We start from the raw sequence: 8,591 nt of genomic DNA on the forward strand, positions 1-8,591 counted from the left end.
TTGCAGGTTTGTCACCCCTCCTAAATACATTAATTAAGGGTTCTCAGGAAAAAGAAATGGGAAGGACCAAATGCAGAGCAGCTTGAGGTACTGCATCCAGTGAGAGTAATTAGAAGAGAAGTTTCAGTCTCATCTATGTCCCAGAGTTCTGTGTTTACACTGATGGCCATTCTTTCCATCCTTGTGCTCATCTCTGTGCTTTTAATTGCTTTTCCTCTTGGAGATCTTAACCCATAGTATTTCCAGCCTTTCTCCATTCTTGATAGCGAGTCCCACTGGATTCTTGCTTCTAAATGTTGTTTTTGTTGTTGCATGCCTTTGAGTCTGAATACAAATGTATAATTTGGGTTCCATGGCTGTATCCCTAAAGATTTACTTGCAGATTACTCCAACTGAACTCAGTGGCACCAACTCTGAGGAGTATACAGTCTCTAACTGCTACAGAAAAATAGGTTTTGCTTTTTCTCAAAAGGGCTTATTTGTATGGAAATAGAAATAGGATTACAGTCTTGCAAATTTTATTCATGCTCACTAAAACCAAGAACCTTATCGCACACACAATTTTAAACGTTTTGGGGACTGAAGAAGGATGCTCGTGTGTGCACGCATCCGGCAGAAAACGGAGTTTATCGCACATGAAGATGTCCTCCAAGAGGCCCCGTTCCATCCCCCGGCCTGCACCCGTACCCATCCAGTCCTGACAGGTGCCATTTTTTGCTGATGGAAGGTAGTCCATCAGGCAAAAATCATGCCCATCAGGACTGGACGCGAACGGGTGCGCACCAGGGGACAGAACGGGGCCTCTTGGAGGACATCTTCATGTGCAATAAACTCCATTTTCTGCCAGATGCGTGCGCACATGAGCGTCCTCCTTCAGTCCCCAAAATGTTTAAAATTGTGTGTGCGATAACGTCCTAAGTCCCACCAAATTCATTTTGAGGTGCACATCCAGAAAGTAAGTATAAGATTACAGCTTGAGTTGCCAAGTACCATGAACCATTCTATCATCTTCCAGCACAAGTCATCCATCTCTGTTGCAGGGATAACAACAAGCAGCTTGACCAAAGGGCTGCAAGGGATACCAAGACTGCATATGAAACCTTGATGAAACTTATAAAGAAATGGGGTGGAGCTGAGGCCCTCCAAATCACTGCTGGATTTCAGCTCCCATCTGTTATAGACAGTGCAGTGAATGGTCAGGCATGATGGAAGCTGTAATTCAGTAACATGTGGGGAGCTACAGTTTCTCACCCTATATATTCATGGGTAAATATTTGTTTTTTCTGGTTTTCCTGTGATAGGATAAAGAATGTATACTGACCATATTTTTTTTAAAAAGAAAAGAAAATCATTTCTCATCCCCACCGCACCCCTCTCCATTCATTTAAGCAACCTGTAATGAGAGCATTTCTTATCTTACAAGTATGACATGAAGAGGGAGCTGTGGTTCTTCTGAGACATGCCTAGGTCTGCCTGTACTAGCTTCCCCAGCCAAGCTTTCCGATCACTTGTCTGCTTTTTCCCCTTTCTTTCCTTCTCTTGTCTCTTGCACTCACTTACTCTTCCATCTTTTGCCACTGTGCCAGATAAATTTAAATGTATCTGTTGAAGTGGAGATAATCCATGCAAATCAGAGCCACTGGCTCCCAAGTGCTCGATTCACAAAGAAAGCGGTGCTTCAGGAGGTCACTCGTTCACAGCTGCTCCTCCCATTATATTTTTTTCCCTCTTACAGCAGAATTGCTGCTTGTATACAGTGACTGAAAGGACTCAATTTACTGCAACTGCTGCCTGGTTTTCCTTACAACTTTCTTTAAAAGAGGGACATACCTTCCAGCTATCTTGCCAAGAAAGGTAGGAAGTCTGATTCTTCTAAAGTGATGGAAATACCTCTACTCCTTGCTCATTATATCAGATTGTGCAATAATGATGATGCTTACTGTTATCAGCCTTACCTCTGAAAAGTATGATGCCAACTGCCTGATGCTTTTGTTTCTTATATGCACAGTCACAATTGTGTAAAAAATAAACAAACAGTTATTCTAATGGTGATTCAGCCAGCTATTATCCTCTTGCACAGTGGCAAAGGAAGGTCTTATCAAAGGCTCTCTCTTATGTAGAAATTGCAACCTCCTAGTTCCACTCCCCCCTTACTCTTATAAAAAACAGGGGGGGGGGGAACCAAAATAAAAACTCCTCAAGATTTCCCCTTCCTGTTTTTTTTTCCCTAATAAGTGCCAGTCTTTGATTCCACAAAATGAAAAATTCCAAAATGAAAATTCCCGGTCTGTCCTTGACTTTATTAAGGTGATCTCCTTAACCAGAACAAACTGAGTTTGGGACTAGGTGCTTTTTGAAAAAGGTAAAACGATATATTTATGTCATCCTTTGTCTATTTGTAGCATGCAAACAATTAAGATGCAGGCCTCATTACACAAAGTAAATATGGGTGTGTTCTATAAATGTATGTATTAACAGAAATGCCAGCACTATATTCCTAGGAATGAGACCCCCACCTCAGTGCTGTTAGATATAGCTTCACAGAAAGAAACGTGGGATGTGAAGCACTTTCTATGTGTGTACACAAACACACACACAATCCTAAAACATTTGTAATTATTCACATTGCCGTTAAAAAGGCAAAATCAGATGCTATTTTCCTAATAAGGTCTCCGTCATATTAGTGAAATGATTCAGTGGAAAAATATCAATGCAGTTTTCAGAGGAAGATAACAGATTTTACAGTAAATCCAGTCAGACACCATGGATAGTTCCTTGCATTTGGTGGCAGAGTTTAAAGTAACACATGTCTCTCCTTTTTACTCCATCTCAAATACAGCTTGGGATGTCTATAATTATAGCATCATTTTGAAGAAGCCAAATCAGTTAAAAAATGTTCCCTGGAAGGGAAAATTCATTGTCTAAAGGCAAATCTATTACAATAATTCCTTAGACATAAAGAAAAAAAAAGATGTCGAGATTTATTCAGGTCCAAACACTTATAGGGAATTGGTTAGTAGTATAAATGCTACCATAAACAGTAGAGCACAATTAGAATTTAGAATTTATAAATTTATGATAAATCCAGATTATAGAAGTTTATCAAAGTTATGTTCATGGCGATGCTTAAAAGTTAAGGCAATGTGATCCTATATGTCTTTTCCAAAATAAATGTCACTGAGTTAAATGTAACATTGTTCTAGGGTTGCATCTTAAAGCTGTTACTTGGAAAAGTCATGTACAAATAGAGCATGGAAATATCTTCCAGAAACTTTAACCTGCTAACTAAGAATGACCTGTAAATCCAGAGAAAGTGTCTTTTGCATCTGGAGCATAATCTGCCTTTTGCTGAAGCATCTGCTGATTATTGAACATAGTAGAAACCCAGTGAGTCTTGTTTCTACAAATAAACAAACATGCAAGCAATTGCTCAAGAAAAAATCCATCTTTCTATTGAATATTGGATAATATGAAATATTTTTGGTATGCTAGCCAGCTTGCAAAGCATAAAGCTTTGCAATAACATATAAGAAAAAGAATTAAGTTTTGTAACAGTATCCAATGAAATCTCTTCAAAACTGTATATAAGATTTTGACTTTCTGTTCATCAGTAGAAATGATAATTGTTTCTATATATTGTTTGTTTAAGTATTTGTTTGTTTGTCAAAAATTTACCCATGATGCTGATCAAGTAACACCAAGCCATGTGTTTATAACTTCTGTATCTGCCCCCTATGCAACATTGTCCTTTTAATTCAATAGCATTCAAATGCCTGTAACTGTGTGAAGGCTAGTAATCTGAATTTTCAAAATGCAGCTACTATCCCAAATAGACGTTTTTCAAACTAAATTCTGTGAAACAAGTGAAAGTTTCTTCCTTCTCCTTTACTTGTTTACACTGATAAAAGGTGAAGGGGGTGAGGGAACCTATGACATGACTAGATTTGGAAGAAGAATAAAGGTTTTCATGCAAGAATGGAAGGAAATTATATTGAAAACAACTAATAATATACTTGCTAAGCTGCAACCTGCAAAGCAAATCTCAGGTAAAAAATGCTGAAGTTTATGAAAAGACACAGAGGGGGTTTCCTTTGGTTTGAATGGAATTGTGGCCCAAATAATGTTGAGGATTAAAGATGATCCCTTTGGAGTTTGGCAATAAAGTGAGGTGAGATTAGATGACTCACTGGTAGAGATATGAAAAGGGGGATGAAAGGCCTTTCAGAAGATCTTCTTTTAATATATATATATATATATATATATATGCACACTGGCATGCACTTATTTCCTTTCCCCCCCCTCTCCTGAACTTTTCTGAATACCCAAAGTTTTGCTGGTAAGGAAATGTATTCCAATGAGTTCTGAGTAATATCTTTTAAAATAATTTAATAGTGGGCTTGTATATTGTCTACTGAAATACACAGAGTATCTACTTTCAGATTCACTGAGAAAAATTGCATTTTCCAAAAATGACAATTATTCTAAAATATGCATCCCCAAGAGGTCTTTCCAAAAGTATAGAACTTTTAGTCTATTTTGATTGACTGTTTTGTCTTTCACAACAGTTTTCATATTTTGCAGCCTACCTACAATTTGTATCGTAATCTCTATTGCATTAGATGTAAACTTAGATTCTATGCTGAAGCAAGCACCTTTTCAAGTACAAGTTGTCCCATTTTCATATGTGCTTCTGTCTTGTTAATGCACTAAGCCATGTACTGTAGATAATTCAGCCAACATTCTCTTATCGAGATCACTTCCTGCTGGTTTTATGAAGACAGTTAAAAAGACAAATGGTCATCTTTATAGGATATTATAAAAGGCTGTTCAGAAATTCTATCCAAGTTCCTACAGGTCCCCTAGCCTTAGCTTTGCTGTGTTTTGAGAAATTCCCATCTTAAGACATAATCAAGGAAATAAATATATGACCACATGGCAGATCATTCCAAATACTGAAAGTAGTAAAATGAACTTAATTGGCAAGAAGTTTACCAAGCTGGTGCTGCCGCTTGAGATGATGGCCTATAGAAGCCTGAAAGGAAAACACGTTTTCTTAGGTTTCTCATCAATTTACATACTTGATTATATCCTGTTCTCATTTTACAACTCCTTTCATTACCTTGTGCTCCAATATAAATGGCTTTAATATCAGGTTGCAAACTTTGGGCCTTTTATCCAAATGAATTCTGAAAATGATTGCTATTGCAGGAAAAGCTTTCTGATACCTCAAGGGGTTAAGAAGTGAATCACATCTGTAATTGACTGACTTCCCTACTGACAGGCTTTGAAGCTCTTCAGTTTTTTTCTTTTTTCTTTTTAACTCTTGTTTCATGAAACAAGTTTGACACTCCTTTATATGTTTAGGATTCTTCAGCAAGCGCAAAGTGCTAGGTAATGATGGAAATTAACCTGGGGCTTTATCTATCTATTTCTTTGTGCAACATTTATTGAAGTGCTGGTAACAGTTAAAATTTTTATGCAAACAACTGTTCTCATCAGAATCTTGCATGCTTCTGTCATGTCATTTCATGCTTTGTGATTTCCAGAGGTGTGCAAAAATGACACCCTTTCCCTCCCTTTCCTCTCTTCAAAACTGTTGTTTTTGTTTTGGAGAGCCAATGACAATTTTGCCAAGCAAAACACCAGATAAAGGAAAATATACAGAGTGCAAATGCATCTCTGAATGGTTAGTCTGTGGAACTTTGAACATAGTTATCTGACAGTGTGTCAGCAAGTGTTATCTTGAAAAGAAAAATGAACAAGAACAAGTCCAAGGAAAAAAGAAAGCAATTGTTGATTTGTTTCTCTCTGTTTATTTGTGCTAGCTTAGACTGTTCCCTCAATTGTCTTCTTGCTGAGGAGATTTGCCTTCCCTAGAGAATTTGATCTGAAAGCTGTGCTATTTAACCCTTTGGGAATACTGTACAATATGTCAGCGTAAAAAAATTACCACTGTCTGAAATTCATAATAAATGTAAGAAATGTGAGGCACTGAAAATACATTTCTCAATTATTAGTCAATAGATATATGGATACTAGGAGAACCGGCATGGTGTAGTAGTTTGAGAATTGGCCTATGACTCTCGAGACCAGGGTTCAAATCCTAGCTTGGCCATGTAAACCCACTGGATGAGCTTGGACAAGTCACACTCTCTAAGCCTCAGAGAATGGAAATGGCAAACTCCCTCTGAAGAAATTTCCCAAGAAAACGTCTTTAATAGGGTCGTCTTAGGGCTACCATAAGTTGAGAACAACTTGAAGGCACATAAGAACAACACCAACAAAACAAAAACAGTCGACAGAACTTTAGACATAGTTATCTGATGCTAATTGCCCCATCTGTCCCCAGAACTATCATACTTTGAATTATTCTGTAATGTCATTTCTTAAAATTGTAAGAAACTGGAGAAAAATGGGCAATTTAAAAAAATGTGTTACATTGAGTGAGAATGAGGCTGCCAAAGAGTATGATACTTAACAAGGAATATGTTCCATAGCAATCAGGGAGATTTACTTCAGAGCAGACATACTGAAATTGGCATATGCCACCTCCATCTCTACTTTTGTTATGCAAAGCCACAGGATCTCTTCAATCTCAGGCCAAGGGATTTCACATCCTTGCTAATTCAAATTTGTGCCTGAAGCTGACTAGAGGGTTGAGGGTCATAAACATGTCACTGATATACCTACCATAGAACTAAAGCTCTTACAAAGTAATGCTTTTCTTGTGCTTAAGCTGGTCATATCCATTACCACCAATGCACTTAACCAACAAACTCAAAAGATACTGAACTCTTGCAATGACACTGAGACTGAAGTATGCACATATTAGGCTGGAAAAGAATATGCTATAAAAAGCAAAGACACACAGAATAATAATTTTAAAAATTAAGTATTTGTCTCATAAGTGTGCATTGATTTAAACTATTCACTGCAACTGTCATTTTTAAAAAATGCTCAGAAGACTTTATTTGTCACAATGGCACTTCATTCACTTCACTGTGTTATTGCTGCAACAGTTTAAAGGAAATCCCAGAAACATAAACATATGTTGGTGTGAACAAAATTTCAAAAACTGTATTCTGTAACTGCTACTTAAACCTCTCTTTGCTGCCAATATAATGTAATATGAAGTGAACAGAAAAAGCTCCATCATTTAGTGAGGAAATTCAGAACCTCTTGGGAGAAGATTCCAAAGTTTAGCAGGAAAATGTTCAGAGAATGTTAAAATAATATACAATTTGAAACTTACCTGAGTGAGACTAATTATGTGCAACATACTTCAAGATCCATCTGAAAAGTGTTCCAATATATCAATGTTATAAGGAACTGAATTCAGCTTCTTGGAAATGAGGGTTTGAAGCCCCATTCTGTTTTCATTATCTGCTTAACAAATGCTGTAATCGAACATGAACTTGCCTGGGAATAATTTCTATTGAAGTCATTTTGTTTACTTTTGAACACACATATATAGGATTACAGTGAAAAGGTTAAGCTGCTGTTCTGTACTTATTTGTTTATGAATTTGAATAGGCATGAATGCATCATTATAGACGTTAGACTATTTGTGCACACTCTAGCACATAACACAATATTTCACATTCATGACTCAAAACATTAGGAGACTTCTAGAGTCAATTATTGATAGCCAAAGAGAAACTTTAGGGGAAATCCTGCAAAAGTAAATCTCTTATCCGCACCCATTTTGATTCTGTTGATGATGAATTTAATGCAAGGCTGGAGGAAATCACAATTGCCCCCCCCCCACACACACACACACACTTTTTCTTGCTCCTTTTGTGGCCACTTTAGGTGGTCATGGCATAGCTTCAGCCTGATCTGGGGGCATGCGTCATCCAGAAATCATATGCAAGACTCCAGTTGTTGCATCTAAAAATCATGGAAACACTCCAAGATCCTTAGACAGAGCATCCCCCCACCATTGATAGTTTTTTTTTTTTTTTGGTTTGTTTGTTTGTTTTAATCTTCTCTATGTCAATTATATTCATCAATCATGTAAGAAAGATAGGTCTGATGTGTTGTGGAGGAAAAAATTAGGAGAAGGAGCAGTAAGAGTTTGCCTTTCTGTCCTAGACAATATCCTCTTGAGCATCAAGAATATCTTTTTGGGGCTGGGGGTGAGGAGGGACAGCAACACAGTAGTAGATACCTTTTTCTTTGATTATTTTGGGCCATGAAAGGATGGATTTTGAGTCAACCATTGCACTTAGCCTGGTCCTGTTGGCAGAATATGAAATGCTGTCACGTTGATATGTGCTGAATCTGGTACAGATCAGCTTTTCGTGCCCAGTTGCAACTGCTTGACAAGCCAGTCATTGCCCTTAATCCAGCCATGTTGGCATAGTATGAAGGTGCTGGGTTGACAGATGCTGAATCTGTGGAAGATCAACTTCTGGTGCTGAATAGCAACTGCTTGAAAAGCTGCAACTATGAATAGTTGCCAAAACAAGCCCTAAACTGTGAGACATTCACATTCTGTACATATAAAACACCACTAAGTAGAGTATATGATGTGTTTGAATCCTCCCCCCCCCCCACCTATAAATATCAAAGGGCCCATTAATAGTAAT

At 37.5% G+C, this 8,591-nt stretch overlaps 1 long non-coding RNA gene across 4 annotated transcripts in view; it reads left to right on the forward strand.

Annotated features, from left to right (window-relative positions):
- The first annotated feature begins 1,552 nt into the window (after nucleotides 1-1,552).
- LOC121928911 overlaps nucleotides 1,553-8,591 on the forward strand; it is a 180,472-nt gene continuing 173,433 nt past the window's right edge. For all 4 annotated transcript variants that reach the window (XR_006103595.1, XR_006103596.1, XR_006103594.1 and 1 more), the window contains exon 1: nucleotides 1,553-1,854. This is a non-coding gene — a long non-coding RNA (uncharacterized LOC121928911). The remainder of the gene's footprint in view (nucleotides 1,855-8,591) is intronic.

The sequence above is a fragment of the Sceloporus undulatus genome, chromosome 4, assembly GCF_019175285.1.
Source record: "Sceloporus undulatus isolate JIND9_A2432 ecotype Alabama chromosome 4, SceUnd_v1.1, whole genome shotgun sequence".
In the NCBI taxonomy this organism is placed as follows: Eukaryota; Metazoa; Chordata; class Lepidosauria; order Squamata; family Phrynosomatidae; genus Sceloporus; species Sceloporus undulatus.